Source organism: Balaenoptera borealis (genome assembly GCF_965194805.1).
Source record: "Balaenoptera borealis genome assembly, chromosome: 1".
NCBI lineage: Eukaryota > Metazoa > Chordata > Mammalia > Artiodactyla > Balaenopteridae > Balaenoptera > Balaenoptera borealis.
The window spans coordinates 9,413,536-9,430,546 of record NC_138860.1 but is presented as its reverse complement, the minus strand read 5'-3'; the positions used below and the strand labels follow the sequence as shown (position 1 = coordinate 9,430,546).

The 17,011-nt window shown below is 39.6% G+C and overlaps 1 pseudogene across 1 annotated transcript; it reads left to right on the top strand.

Annotated features, from left to right (window-relative positions):
- Positions 1 to 591: 591 nt before the first annotated feature.
- On the top strand, positions 592 to 16,367 carry LOC309630445 (ferritin light chain pseudogene; annotated as a pseudogene). The gene has a single exon. The product of its transcript is annotated as a ferritin light chain pseudogene (transcript).
- The last annotated feature ends 644 nt before the right edge of the window (positions 16,368 to 17,011 follow it).

The window sequence follows — 17,011 nt, the reverse complement described above, 5'->3', positions numbered from 1 at the left end:
ATGTTTACGGTGCCTCCCCACACCCCAGCAATACCCTATCATAAGACACACGTAAAGAAATCCCACAACGCTCTGATTTTCCACACAACGTTATTTCTCAATGTTTTTCTCATTTTGTGATGCCTTTTTTGGCAAGACTTAGGTTGCCTAATGGATTCTCTAGTATTGGTAAGACTTCGTCGTTTGCCCACAGTCAGAGAGCAGGGCCTTTTGAGCCCAAAGAAATAGAATACTATCTAGTCCCAGCAAAAGTGGAAAGTCTGAGTAGACATCAAAGATGAATTAAAGATCTGGGCTGGGCTTCCCTGGTGGCGCAGTGGTTGAGAATCTGCCTGCCAATGCAGGGGACACGGGTTCGAGCCCTGGTCTGGGAAGATCCCACATGCCGCGGAGCAACTGGGCCCGTGAGCCACAATTACTGAGCCTGCGCGTCTGGAGCCTGTGCTCCGCAACAAGAGAGGCCGCGATAGTGAGAGGCCCGCGCACCGCGATGAGGAGTGGCCCCCACTTGCCGCAACAAGAGAAAGCCCTCGCACGGAAAGGAAGACCCAATGCAGCCATAAATAAATAAATAAATAAAAATTAAAAAAAAAAAAAAAGATCTGGGCTACCATGTCTGTACCAGTCACTCCCAAGGCTACTGAACTCGTTCACTTTGGGTTCCCTTTTCAAATTGGGGGAGAAGTGATCATTGGTGGGTGATCACTGGGATCTCTTCCAGTTAGTTATAAATAGTCATGAATCTACAGGGTTCATGGAATGAGAACAAGAGGGAGAGGGAAGGAAAAAGAAGAGGCCCTACATGTGGCTTCACCTCCTCCTTCCCTTCAAATACCATTCATACCATAACCTCAGGGTTCCTCCCACCCTAGGACCCTTTCTGCCCCTTCACTCTGGAGTTTTGCCCCAGGGCAGAAGTATCAACACTAGTTTATTGGAACAGGGGGTGTCTCCACTTCTCCTGTATCAAGGCTGGGGGATGAGAAAAGTCCCATATTGGAAATCTGAATTCATTTCCCTATTGAAACATTATTATGCACCGTGGTTTAGTTTTGTATGTCTTTATCATTTTAAGGATCAAATAGGCTTTTGAGAGCATAACTTCTATTTAGAAGATTCCTTCAAAAGGAAGCTGCATTCTGAGTTCCAAATGACTGACCAGAAATAATTAGGAAGACTGCCTATACAGAGGAACGCTAGGGACTGTCTTTATATAAACAGCAATGCAGCTAAGAAAATACTATGTGTGCCTATCAGTACAGCAATAACATGTGTTGAGAATCTGGCCTACGTGTTTGAAAAAAAAAGTCATATATAAACTCTGATACAATGTACAATGTACCCACTGCCAACAGAGAGACCTCAAGTATTATATGGGATCTGAGGAGAGCGTTAGCTTCTCTGATTCTGTCTGTTTGCTCGTTCTTGAAGGGAAGGAATTGATGAAGAAGAAAATATTTGACATGCACTCTGAAAAATAACTAGAATTTCTCTAAGAAATACGGAGGGAGAAGGGATTCTAGTCAGAGGGGAATCAGCGTGAGCAAAGCTTAAAGGAAGAATAAAAAGGGGTGCATTTGGGAACTAGTAGGTCCAACTTGACTGGAATGTGAGGCACACGAAGTAGAGGGGGAAACGGTTTAAAAGGTAGACTCTGCCCAAACTGTTAAGCTGCCACAAACCATGTGAACAGTCTGGATAGTTTATTTCTTTGGTACGTGAGAGAGAGCATTTCGATTTTCCTGAGGAGAAAAGAGTTATGACTGGGGAAGATGAATTTCAAGAAGAGAAGAAGCAAATCAAAGGGAAATATATGCAGTAATAGAATCAAAAAGCAAAATACTTGTATTTGTCTGGGTAAGGCGGACCTCTTTTCACTAACAAAATATTTGTGTTGGTCTGGGTATGCTGAACTCTTTTCACTAACAATAAACTTAGGGCAACAGTAAAGGCGAGGTAGCAAGAAAAGAAAAAGTTCACCCTCAGTGAATACTTACCTAATTTTGCATTCATCCACTCTAGTAAATTATTTTTAAAATTTTGACATGCAAGTTAAGCCTCATGTGTTAGGGTTTGGCGTAGCTTTTAATTTGAGTGAGGTCCAGGGAAGGAGTGAATCTTAAAGCTTTAAAGATGGCCCTGCCAGTGTCAGGGTGGTAACATGGAAATGCAAAGCGGTGCTGATGAGTCATTACAGAGGTGAGCTAGCTCCACAACACCGCCACAGCATGTAGGAGGAGAAGGTAAAGGGAACTCAGAGATGACTACTACATTTCATTTGGGGTGTCTAGTTACCAGTAAGGGAACAGGTAAGTCAGGAAGGAAGATGCGAGTGTATTTTCAGCCATGATGGCTTCAGGATTACAGAAGAATGTCTAGATGGAGAAGTTCAGCAGGTGGTTGAACAGGCACCTGGGAGAGAACCTAGACATTGGGAGTCATCTATACACAGATCTCTGCGCTGACCCTGTGAGAATGGAGGGGTCTAACAAAGAAAATAGAAGAGCATGCGAGGAGAAGCAATGTTATTTTCCTTAAGAGTCGTAGAATCTTCTTTTCCCATCTCATCCTAACAGAGTGAAAGCCTTGCTACCTGCTTATTATGTGTGTGGGAGGGAACTGGATGTAGACGCTGATGCAGTGAGGATGTGTGAGTAGCAGGTGGGGAGGCAGAGGAAGGGAACCAGAACACTGCATCCATCGTTTGCCCAGTGGCTCATGCAGGAACCTGGATTTTTCCTGGACACCATTACGGGCTCCTGTGGCTGATAGGAAGTGTGCTCCCAGACTCCACAGGAAATAGGGTAACCTGTTTCCGAAGAGCACCCACCCTTCTGTGGGGGCAGAATGTGATAACTGTGGGAAGAATAGGGAAGCTGAAAGCCATGAGTCGGAAGACACCTTAGTCACAGCTCAACCATGGCAGGGAGGTGTCACCAAAGAGAAACAGATGGAGACGTAAGTGGACCAGAGTCACCTCCAGTTGGGGAAGAACCCAACATGATGACCACATCATTCTCCTGCTTAAATCCCTTTAATGGCTTCTATTCATCTTAGTTTGAAGACCAAACTCCTTGGTGTAACTCACAAAAATCTGCACAGTTACTACTGCTAGCTCACCAAACTCAACACATGCATTTGCTCTGTGGCTCCAGGCATACTTCAACATTTCTAAACCTTTCTCAACTCTGTCCTATCTCACAGCCTTCATACTTCCTTCTGCCTGGGATACTTCCCTCTGCACACAACCCCCAGGTTTGTCTACTTAACTCCCTCTTCTTCAGATTTCAGCTCAAACTCCCCCTCTCCCCCAACCATAGGTCAGGTCTCCTATGATCTATTATAATCTCACAGGAACCTTTACTTTCATAGCACTTATACTGGTTCATAATCATATATTTGTGGCTATCTGGTTCATGTTTCTCAACCTCACTAGAAAGTAAACTTCATGAAGACAAAGGTGATGTCTGTTGTTTTTCCCATTACATAGCCAGAACCTCATTAAGTACCTCACACTTAGTATGGTCAATAAATATTTATTAAACTACTTGATCCAGAAGACAACTGTCTCCAGCACTATAATGAGACAAATATCATTAGCCTTAAGCCATCCATACCAATATTCCTCCTTTTTATTGATGGAATAGCCTGATGGTGGCGAAGCTCTAGAAATAAGATTTCAGCTTTCTTTAGAAACTAACATTTCTTAATATCTAAAAAGCTATTACAAATTAATAACATTAACTTTTTTTTTGGTGGGGGGCCATGCCCTGCGGCATGCGGGATCTTAGTTCCCTGACCAGGTGTTGAACCCGTGCGCCCTGCAATGGAAGCACTAAGTCCCAACGATTGGACCGCCAGGGAAGTCCCACAAATTAATAACATTAACTTTAAAAATATTAACACATCAATAGAAAAAATGGACTAAATACATGACAGGTGCATATTTCACTGGCTAAGAAATACAAACAGTCATTAAACATACACAAGCATATACTCCACTAGTAATCAAAGAACATGGGAAAGATAAGAACTACATATATTCTTATATATTTATTCAATTTCTTTTAATAATTAAGAACTACTAGTCAGAACCTAAAAAACAAAACAAACAAACAAAACCAAACAGAAAAAGACTCATGGAGACAGAGAACAAACTGTTGCTCATGATAGGGGAGGGCATTAGGGGTGGACAAAACAGGTGAAGGGGATTAAGAGGCACAAACTTCCAATTATAATAAAGTCACAGGGATGCAATATACAAAACAGGTAATATCGTCAGTAATACTAAAGGGTGACAGATAACTAGTCTTAGCATGGTGATCATCTCGGAATGTACGTAAATGTCGAATCACTATGTTGTACACTTGAAACTAATATAATGTTGTATGTCAATTATATTTAAATTTTAAAAAAAGAACTCTAGGGCTTCCCTGGTGGTGCAGTGGTTGAGAATCCACCTGCCAATGCAGGGGACATGGGTTCGAGCCCTGGTCTGGGAAGATCCCACATGCCGCAGAGCAACTGGGCCCGTGCGCCACAACTACTGAGCCTGCGCGTCTGGAGCCTGTGCTCTGCAACAAAGAGAGGCCGCAATAGTGAGAGGCCCACACACCACGATGAAGAGTGGCCCCCGCTTGCCGCAACTAGAGAAAGCTCTCGCACAGAAACGAAGACCCAACACACCATAAATAAATACATAAATAAATAAATAAATAAATAAATAAATAAATAAGAACTCTACAAGTAACTCTTGACAGTTTTTACATGTAGAAATGAACAGAGAAGGAACTCCATTGTCTAGTAATGCCGTCCTGGTAGTGACTAAATCTCCTGCTTACAACAACTTTAAACAAAAAACAACAGATGAAATGATCAAAGTACCAACAAGGTAGTAAGGAATTACTACACCGAAGAAAAGAGAAAAGAACAACTCAAGAGAGAAAAGAGCCCCTGAAAGATGCTTTTGCTCTTTAGACATCTGTCAGACTCTGAAAATGTTAACTTTCATTTTTACAGCCTCCCAGGTCAACAGGAATAGAAATCAAAGCCCCGTCTTCCAGAAAATAAGAATTCATTTGGAAATGCTTCCCACAAAAAACATTTGGACTCCAAAGGATTACACATACTTAAAATCAGTCCTTGCACAGTCTCATAGTCCAGAACTAACTTTTCAAAAACAATGAGCTAAGGAACACACATGTGTGTGCATGCAAACACACACACACACACACACATATGCACACACACAACTTGAGCAAGAACTAACAGAAACCACAAAATGAAAAACAGATCCACTAAGACTTCAGAAATTGGAATAATCATACTTATTATGTGGCAGCAAAACCTTATCATCCAAATCCAAGCAAAGTAGTATGAGAAAGGTAAAATGAAGTCCAATATTACTCAGACATAGAGGCAAAAATCCCAGACAAAATATTTGCAAACAGAATCTAGTCGTACATAAACCCACATACTATAGCAGCATCAAATTAGGTTTATCCAAGAAATGCAAGGTGGGTTTAACATTGGAAATATCTGAGCATTGAGATCAGAAATACCCAGGCATTTAATGGGTAAGACTCTTCCTCTGGACGCACTTCAATAGATACTATGACTCTATTACATTTGCAGGTCTACAGTTGGCCATCCCTTTTTTACTAACTCCTTCTGGCTTTAGCTATGTTCATAAAATATTAATATATTCAATTATGTTATAGCAGAGGTTGTAAAGTGGAGACTTTGGGTCAAATTCAGCCCACAGTTGGTTTTTGTTTGGCCTGTGGTGTTTTAAAGAAAGTGAAGCCGACATTTACAAATTGAGAAATTTCAATAAATCCTGGTTTGGGGACTTCTTTCAAAAAACAGGAATATCTGGCAATAATGGCCCCTATGTTTACCTGGAAACAATCAGCTACAGCTGAGGAATAGCTGCTCCTGTTAGATAAGGTGTGTATTCTCCTGTTCACTGAGAACTCTGCCAGTCTGGCCACGTGTCACTTGCCATTAATCTGTATGTGTTCTTTTTTTCTCCCTCTCAGAGTAAACTTGAGAGAAAAATAAAATGTGTTGTTCTATCTTGCCGATGAGAGAAAAAAGGAAACTGGACAAAGAGGGGCCTATATGTCAAAGAAAAGTAAAGGAAAGCACATATTTTTGTGAAAGTGAAGACTATCACTTCGTGTTCAGTATGTTAAACCTGGTCAGCTTCACTCCTTTATATGCCCTGCCTGGATCTGCAGGCATAAGTTTGTGACCTTTCGGTTACAGTCACATCCAAATGGCATGGAAGCAGTCTGCCTCATTCTAGGGACTGTCTACTTTTATATTCTGTTATGTGTTGACTTTACAATTTAACTTTCAGAATGCAGTCTTATTTCCCTAATTCCCTAGTTCCTGAGATGCACCTCTCCAGCCCCCAAATGCTGATAGAACTTACAAGTCACCATCGTTACTTATCATTTATCTTGAACTTAGACTGAAAAGCAGCTAACACTTCTGTTCTCTCTTCTCCCCTTGTTTCCTCCCCCTCACCCCAAAATAAGTTGTTACCGAATCTGAAAAAAGAAAAATGTTGACAGGAATGTTTACACCGTGACCACAATATATAATAGTAAGTTGGTATCTCAAGTGGGAGTTGATTCTCATAAACATTTGTTCAAAATACATAAATATTATTACGGCATGTGAGGCAGTAACTAGACTTATTTTAGACTGTTTTGTCTAATGGACGGGTAATAGTTACTTATCATAATGTTGTCCCTGCTCTTTGGGGAAGTTATCACCAGTGACTATTATAATCTCACAATATTAAAACCCAGCCCAAGCCTACAGAGCAAGACCATGTCTCTTCATCCATGTTTTCCCAATAAAGCAGTGAACCTCAGATTGAATGAGCCAATGAATGGACAAGCAGATGGTAAAACCTGTTTCCAGTCTTGATTCTTCTATTATAATACCATCACGTGATAGTTAAAATAGGGCTTCTGTCCTGACATTTACTGATGCTGAAATACAGACTTCAACATTTTTTAAATGGTATTTCTATCCAAGGCCCCAGAATTGTCTGCATTTATTTAAAGACATATCCAGAAAGCAGTTGATTTTCCTTTCGGTGAATACATTTGGAAAGAAGCTATAAAGATGGTGTATACAAACGACTAGATGTCAAATTGGAGATGCTGTGTCAGAATACATGGTTTATGTAGCTTATATTCATAGGCTTGATTTCTTATGTTTAGACTCAACCATGAGAGAGAGCAAGAGAGGGCCAGAAGTGTGTGTGTCTAATATAATGAAGCTTTAATAGAGCAATATTTGTTTTAAGGGTTAGTTGTATAAACAGATATGAAAGCCATCTGTTTGCCCCATAAGTGCTACTTAAAATTTATAACAAAGGACAAAGTACATTTCAGCAGACAACAGAATACAGGTCAAGATCACACAATAGTTAGTAGTATAGCAGGACTAGAATCCTAGGTGTCCCAAGTCCAAGTCCAAATCCAGTAGCCTGTAACATCTTGCACCAGGGGGTTAGAATCTGAGAATAAAATTGTATGCAGAAAGGTCAGTGTTTTAACTGTGAAGTTGTGTTTACCAGCTTTAAGAAAGGTAGCAAGTATGCACAGTTCTTAGAATGGTCGTAGAGGCTAGAGTGAACAAGTGACTCACAGAAGATATGAAGAGGTTACTAAATGGACACACCAGTGTTTTTGACTGCAAATACTAATTCAAGTAAATTTTGCCCTAAAATTTGAAAAAGTAGCTGCATCACCCAAGATGTTCACGGTATTAACAAAACAACTTCTCCAATAACAGTCCTGTGTGCTCTGAGAGAAAAACTTTCCACCTCATAATAAGTGTGCAGAGCATTCCAAATGTGTAAATTAGGTATAGACTATTTCACGAATGTGATATTAAGAAAGGTCATGTTGGGGACTTCCCTGGTGGTCCAAGGGTTAAGAATCCATCTTGCAATGCAGGCCAGGGGAACTAAGATCCCACGTACCGCGGGGCAACTAAGCCCGAGTGCCGCAACTACTGAGCCCACACGTTACAACTAGAGAGAAGTCTGCATGCTGCAACGAAAGATCCCGCATGCCGCAACTAAGACCCGACACAGCCAAAAACTAAGTATTAAAAAAAAACAACTCATTGAGCTGTACACTTAAGATTTGTATACTTTAATTACTTCATTATATGTACGTTCTACTTCAATAAAAAAGACAAAAAAGGGGCGAACAGACACAGACACACAAAATGAAAGGTCATGTTGGCAATATTAGAATAGAAACACTGATTCCTTGTACATAGGTGTTACATAGGTTTTAGGAAACAGTCCCTTTATTTGGAGACAGTTTAAAAAATTAAATTAAGGAGCCCCTCTAGATGTCATTAAGAAGCCAGATTAGAATAAAATTGAAATGAAATAAACTTAAATTACAACATATTTGAAAACACGTGATATGAAAAGGGAAGTAGGAAAATATCAACCAGTGATAATTATGGAGTTTACAATTTTGTCATTGTGTCCCTAGCAATGTATAGGAAAAGGATACAGTAACATTTTGACCAAGGAGGTGTGTAGTAAACCAGGCAGATTTGGTTGATGTCAAGTATGACAAAACATGTCCCAGGTTATGACAGCCAGTATCTCTAAAAAAACAAATAATTTCCTTTCTGATCACTTCTATAGTCAACCAACCTTCTGGCCTTAATTCGGTTTCCCTGGTAAGTTTATCTACCAGGGAGAAAATGTACTGATAGGCCATTAGGAATATTTGGCCCACTTGGCAGTTATAATTATAAAGTAAATTAATAAACTGTCTTTTAGGCGCACATTAGTCTCCTGCAAGTTTTATTAAATTGTCTCAAATATCCAATGTCCTTATCACCTTCAGTGAGTATACTCGCAACGCCTCAAATCATAAGCTTAAAGGGCAGATCTTGAACTTTGGTAACCTCACTAGGAGACACAGCCCAGGGGGCCCAGCCTGGATAGGTGGTTAGTCTCTAATCAGAATCATTATAATTACCAGGCCCAGAGCTCATGTTTACCACTTGCTGTGTGCATTTCTTAATAACTCAGCCAAGGTCAACAGTGTCTCCTGCAAAGCTGCTCATCAATCCAGAGAGAGTTTTCTCATGTGCGTGCTTCCACTGTATGATTTTGTGATAATGCAACTTTCACCTCTAAGAATGGGGGACAGGGAGGAAGGAAGAGGGAAGGAGGGAGAGGAGAAGGAAGGGTGGTTGGGAGGAAGAGTGGGTGGGAGGAAAGGAGGAAGGGAGGCAGAAGGGGAAAGAGAGGGAAGGGAGAAATGAAGAGAGGTAAAAAGGAAGAGAGAGAGGGAGGAAGGGGAGAAGGAGTGGGAGAGAGAAGGAAAGAAGGAAAGGAAAGGAATATGAATTCAGGAGCCTCAGCTCAAGTTTGAATCCTAGGTCTACTCCTTACTAGCTGTGTGAACTTGACCAAGTAACTATCTTAGCGATTTAGTGTCCTCATCTGAATAATGGAGATAATAGGATTTACTTCCTATCATGTGGGGATTAGAGTTACTACGTAAAAATACTTAGGACAGTGCCTGGCACATTGTGAACGGTTTTGCATTTTATTCCTAATAAATTTTCTAATCGACTGCACTTTTGCATTTTGCTACAGAAACTGTAAAAATCCTAAAACCAATTTCTCAAGTGCAGCAAATAAAGCCCAATGCCCGCTGATTAGGAAAACAATACTTATTTCTGTAAATATAAAAATAACAGGTGAGGCTGTGCTTGTTAAATTTTAGTGTGCATAGGAATCAACTGGGCACCTTGTTAAAATGCAGATTCTGATTCCATTGGTCTGAGGCAAGGAGAGTCTGCATTTCTTACAAGTTCCCAGCTGATGCTGGTGCTGCTGGTCTGTGGGCCACACTTGGAGTAGCCAGACTGTAGATGGTTTGATTCAAAGGAAAAAAAATAATAGTTAGGAGGAAGAAATTAAAATAGAATAATATAGTTAAAATGCTAGGGGAATGGCCACCAGTGGGGAGTACTCCATAATCAGCTGTATTATTATTGCTCAGAAGGCATTCTAGGCATGCCTTAGATTGCACAATAAATACATTTATTTCAAATATATGTGTTTTATATATGTATATGTGTGTATATATGTATAGAAACTGCATTTGTTTATGTTTTGTTCATGCTTAACTGCACTTAGGGAGCATCTTATTGAAAAAAAAATCCTGCCAATACTTTTGTTATGAGAATAATTAGCTAATTTACTGATACAGTTTATTTACATATTATTTAGAATATAAAATTAATATATTCTCATCGGAAAAATTCAATTATCTCAGAAACCTATACATTTAAAATGGAAAATTCCCCACTTCACCCTTAAAGTTCTAAGCTCCTACACTAGTAACTATTAAGAGTTTGGTGTGATACTTTAAAATATTTTTTATTCTTATATATCCATGTAAGATTTTTTTTTCAGAAAATCTACACCACTATAATGCAACTTACTTTTTCCTCAAAGATATATCAAACATCTTTCCATGTTAATACGTAGAAATTCACCTCCTTCTTTTCAGTGATTGCACAGTATTCCAACATACTATAACTCATTTACCCGTTCCCTATTGCTGTGCTTCTAGGATGTCTCCAATTACTTGCTATGACAAATAATGCTACAAAGAACTTTCTTATACATGTCTCTGTATAGGTGTCTGAATACATCTGTAATGTGGTTTTTGGAGTGAAATCGTTGTGAAGGATACAGACCATTGAATTTTGACAATTGCCAAATTGCTTTTCAAAAAGGCTTCTACCACTGTTCCAGGAGCCTGCCCTACTTCCGTGCACGTTGTAAAACGGCCATTTGCAATCACTTTAACTTCTTCATAATCTAACAGGAAAAGGTCATCCCTTTATTATTTTAACTTTCATTTTCTTAATCACTAGTGAGATTTACTATCTTTTATAATGTCACTAGCCATTTCAATTTCTTCTGTGAATTGCTTGTTCTTATCACTTGCCAATTTTTCTCCTGGGTAAACTTTTCCTTTTTCCTTTTTTTTTTTTATAAGAGCTCTCTGTGTATTAGATATTATACTTCCAATATACATATTACATTTTTTATGGTTAAGATTTTGTTGGCTTGCTCTCTTTAATAAGGTATGTTATTGTACAGAAATTTTTATAGAATCAAGCATTTCACTCTGGATTCTCTTTTTCTATTTTTTTTTAATGTTTTATTTCTTGCTTAGAGGCTTTTCCCTTCCCCCAAATAATAAAATATTCTCCCATTTTTTTGTAGTAATTTCATTTGTTTTAGTTTTAATGTTTACATCTTTAATCATATGTATATCAAATTGTTTTTAAAAATACACTTGCATGAGGCTTTTACCACTGGAATTATGGTTTAGTCAATACTATATTATTATTGCTACAAGAAAGGGTTAGAGAAGTTTATCATGTAAAATATCTGGATAGCCTAAAAAGGATAGGCCAGTGGTCCTAGCCTTTTCTAGGACCTACATTTTCTAAATGTAACTTTTATTCAACCTATTTTCATATTGACACCCCAAGTCAACTGTCATCAAACATTACTGCAAGTTAATATTCTGAATTATTACATGTTGGTTCTGCCAGTATGTGATTCACTTTCATATTGCTGAGTCAGTACTTCAGAAAGAAAATTCTCTTCATTCAGGTCTCTGCTTAAATATCATCTCCTTAAAGGGACTTTCCATGGCCATCCTATCAAACCTCAGCTCCCTCCATCCTTCTGTCCCAGTTTCTTTTTACAGTTCTCACTGCTACTTGAAAAATTACATTAGACAGGCTTGTCTATTACTTGTCTCACCATGAGGGTGGGGCTTTATCTCATTCACCACTATACCTCCAGCATCTAGAACAACTCAGGTATGTTGAATAAATTACCAAAGAATAAATTAACCAAAGATATTACCATATCTTGAAAGGTATGTCAAGATGTTAACATATCAAGTCAAAAACAAAAGGACTAGGTATGCTTAAAGTGGTGACTCTTTAGTTGGGTCAGTCACTGGATTTAGTGCCAGTAACTATGTGCTAAGGAAAATAACAAATTAAAGAACATGTATGCTTGCCTGATCTAGGAATTCACTTTACCTTATAAAATAAAATTCCCCCCTAAAAACTGAACTATCCAGTTTGCCCGTTTCTACGCTTTATTCCTTACAAGCCCCGATAGGGGGCTTGTTAAATACATTAAAGCATATTTATATAACGGAATTCTAAGCAGCCATTAAAAAAAGATGTGATATAAGCATAATTATTAATATGAAAAGAAGTTTAGGGCGAAATAGCATGCAACATAATCCCATTTTCAGAAAAAGAAAATATCTATTACATGTGTGAGTGTAAACACATTCTCTGGAGAGATCTACATCAGACTACCAACACTGATTATCTCTCGGTAACGGGATTAGATTTGATTTTTATATATTTTTTCTTCTCTGTATTTTCTCATTTCTCTAAAATAAACACGTATTACTTATGTGAAAAGGAGAAATTGTTTTGCGGTGGAAGAACGTAGTAGTGTGTGAAGTGGGTTTGCACACAGCACCCACATCGACCTCGTCCTCCATCCTTGGAGTGCCTTCCTACTCTGCAGACTGAAGAGTTAAAAACCAATTTCCATACACTACCAAACGTAAAATAGATCGCTAGTGGGAAGCAGCCGCATAGCACAGGGAGATCAGCTCTGTGCTTTGTGACCACCTAGAGGGCTGGGATAGGGAGGGTGGGAGGGAGGGAGACGCAAGAGGGAAGAGATATGGGGATATATGTATATGTATAACTGATTCACTTTGTTATAAAGCAGAAACTAACACACCAATGTAAAGCAATTATACTCTAATAAAGATGTTAAAAAAGAAAAAAAACAATTTCCCAGACTTCCTTTGCAGAAAACCTAACGTAAGACTTGGAAGTGACAAGTAAGGCAGAAGCCATCTCCATGGCATGTGCAGCCAGGGAGAGGTGGCAGTTTTCTGCTTTCCCGTGTCTGGTCACTGGGTGCCTGCAGACAGTGTGGCAGGTCCACACTCCCAGAACACAACGTCTGCAGCCTGTTCTAACGTCAAGAAACCCCACTGGCGAACCCCTTGGCCGCTGCAGTAGTAGCAGTTGCGTATGTTTTGCTGGAGTCTTTTCTGGGGACCCAAACTTGAGCCCATTTCTCCATACCTTCCAATGATTTTGTAAGGAACTAAGTAGTTTCAAAATTCCTAATATTAATTCCCATTCCTCTTAAAATAGCTAGAGTGGTTTGTTTCCTGCCAGTAAGTCGTCAATGATACAAAAAATATAAATTGTGTGTCATCAACTTTAAAAATAATGTATACTACACAAATCTATTTCAGAATGTGGAGAGGGCATGTGAGACTAACATACAAAAACATGTGGGGAAAAAGGATCACTAAGTACACTAACATGTTAATGTAGTCATCTCTGGTGGTAGAACTATGGGTAATTTCAATTTTATTTTGCTTATCTTTAAGTTTTCTTTTTTTTTCTTTTAAGGGAAAACCTTAAAAGCCATGTTTTTTTCTGAAACAAAAACAGAATCCTCTTGCAGGAGAAGAGCAACTTCTGAATGTATCCTGAAATGTTTTAGGCAACTAGGATTAGTAACTAAAGGTATTAATCTGCGTGTAACACTGTACCACACACAGGAGTATGTATCATAGTGTAAGCAGAGGAGCAAGTCCCCATGGTTCACGATCTCAGAACAAGTATCTGTCTATTCTAGTGACACCGTCAAGCTGACTGCTCTCTGCTAGAAAAAGGGCAGCTATCTTGGGAACTAAACATATGAAATTGAGACTAGCCAGTACCGCAGCTGTTGGTGAGCTTTCTTTGTTTAAAACAGCAGAAGTATATCCCTTAGAATTCGCTATTTTAAAAGGCATAAAACAGAATGCAAGTGCCTTCACCTACCCAATCATTACATGAGATTTCAGAAAAGAAAGGGCAAAAGTGAAATGAGCAAATCAGACTTCCTTTTAAACATTTCTTTAAAAAAATTTTTTTTCCCACATAACTAACATTTATGTATTTCTGAATTGCTCTTTATTCCTCCATTTTCTCTACCCACTAGCTTCATGACTTAGGACGCAGAAAAGGATAAGTCATACTTCTTTATTCACTGGCAGAAATTATCATGAAGGGTCACAATGCATTTGCAATCAAGGAAGCAGATAAAATAAACCATTCTTAAGCTATGGAAACGCCTATCAAGGAATTTTATTAGAATTAGATTAATAAGAAAATATCCTTGTATCTATTAACTCAGTGATTTTGTAAAGCTAATATTTATTTATTTACTTTTTGGCCTAAAACAACATAAATTTATTCTCTTACAGTTTTGGAGGTCAGAGTCCAAAATGAGTCTCACTGAGCCAAAACTAAGACGTCAGCAGGGCTGTGTTCCTTTCTAGAGGCTCTAGGGGAAAACCCCTTGCCTTGCCTTTTCCAGAATAAAGCTAATTTTTAAATGTCACTTGATACTAGCTACTTTTATTAAAAGCATCTTCCAATGACAAGTTTTTAATTTTCATGAACACTAATTTTAGATCTTTTATGGTTGTTTTCTGTCACCTAAGATATTCACCTCTGTTTCCTCTAAAAACCTTTGTATTTTAGCTGTAACATTTAGGTCTGTGATCCATCTCAAATTCATTTTAGTGAAGTAGGGGATCATGGTTCATTTTTTTCCATGGAGATATTTAGCTGTTCCGGCTCCATTTGTTGAAAAGATTTCCCTTCTCTGTTGGATTGCTTTGCTACCTCTGTCAAAAATCAAGTGACCATATAAATGTAGATTTGTTTCTAGGCTCTCTCTTCTATCCCACTGAGTTATTTGTTGATCCTTACGCCAGTATCACACCGTCCTTGATTACTGCATACTACCTACTACAATACTCCTTGTATTGCTTTACAAAATTTAAGACTCTACAAAAGAGGGTATATAAATTAAGTTGAAATAAATGTATGGGCTCAAGATGAGCTTAAAATAATCCTTATGAAATCATTGTTAAACTGTATCATGGCTTTGAAAACACTCCATAATCACTATCGTTTCCAAAGTGAAATAGATTTACCCACAGATGAAAAACTACAAATTCTTCATGACCTTCAACTGAAATTATGTATGAAAAATATTTCATTAATTTTACTACTTAACTTCCCACCAGGTCTTCCCCACATTAGTTAAAAATACCACAGTGTAGTAAGCCTAAAAACAATCCTTAGGCAGTGTGCTCGGTGGTCCCGAGGATCTGTCTCTTGCTTCAACCGTGTTTGGACGGAACAGACCCAGGAACGCCCCTCGTTCCAGCCCCTGACCACCCTCCAACCTTTTTTCCAGTCTTAACTTTTGGAATCAGCCACTCAGCTATCCTCGGCCACCAGGCCAGGTCAACACCATTTTTTGAGCTTAACTCCTTATTAACCCATCAACCGGGAGCTCCAGGACTCCTCAGAATGACTCCACCCAGGTGGAGGCTGTCCTCCACCGCCTGGTCAACATGCACCTGCAGGCCTCCTACACCTACCTCTCTCTGGGCTTCTATTTTCAACGAAGCGTTGTGCCTCTGGAGCGCGTGGGCCACTTTTTCCGCGAATCGGCGGAGGAGCAGCGTGAGGGCGCCGAGCGACCCTTGAAAATGCAAAACCACTGCAGCCACCTGGCCCTCTTCCAGGACGTGCAGAAGCCGTCCCAAGAGGAGTGGCATAAAACCCAGGACGCTGCTGAAGCCGCTGTGTTCATGGAGAAGAACCTGAATCAGGCCCTCATGGACCTGCGTGCCCTGGGTTCTGCCGGCGCACAGCCCCGCCTCTGTGACTTCCGGGAGGGCCGCGTCCTAGATGAGCAGGTGAAACTCATCCAGAAGATGGGCGACCACCTGACTAAGCTCTGCAGGCTGGTTGGCCCCCAGGCTGGGCTGGGCCAGTATCTCTTCGAAAGGCTCATCCTCAAGCACGACGAGGAGCCTCCAAAGTCCAGGGGCCTTTGAGGAGCCCCTCTAGTGTCAGGGTTGCTGCCTGAAGCAGCTCTCGGCAGCAAGTAGGCACCTTTTTAACACGCTGGAGCCCTCTCCCAACCCTTGGCCCAAATGGAAACAATAAAGCTTTTTACAGGAAAAAAAAAATCCTTAAAAAAATTTCACGTGTTTGAAACTAGAGGATGCGTACACAGTCTCTCTATCTGTTTAAACTTTTCCATAATAAAATATTAAAAAGTCATTTATCAATTTCAGAAAGGTACCTAGTAAAGAAAAAAGTAGATTTCCTTTATAAATATAAGTTTTATAAAATTTCCTTTTCTTTTTTTAAAATTTATTTATTTATTATTTATGGCTGTGTTGGGTCTTCATTTCTGTGCAAGGGCTTTCTCTAGTTGCTGCAAGTGGGGGCCACTCTTCATCCTGGTGCGCGGGCCTCTCACTATCGCCGCCTCTCTTGTTGCGGAGCACAGGCTCCAGACGCGCAGGCTCAGTAATTGTGGCTCACGGGCCCAGTTGCTCCGCGGCATGTGGGATCTTCCCAGACCAGGGCTCGAACCCGTGTCCCCTGCATTGGCGGGCACATTCTCAACCACTGCGCCACCAGGGAAGCCCTAAAATTTCCTTTAAAGTTTAACTTGGAAAAGAAGATTAAGAGCAAGAATACAATATTATTTTATAAAATAAAAAACAAAGCAACTCCCAATTCCATTGCGGGCAAACGACAAATGGCTCTTGGAAACTACTTGGCTGTACTAATTTTGTTCAAATTGGCAAAGAAGGATCCTCCACCACCACCATCATCCTTTTTTAAAAAAAGCAGATAGCCTGAATTGCTAAACTCCCCATTTCTTTATAAAGATACAAAATGTTGCCAAACTGAAAGTAGCACCAAAAATCTTTAAGATTTACAATCTGTTCTTAACCTAAAATTTTGCTTTGATGCATAATACACCTTCCTGAAATAA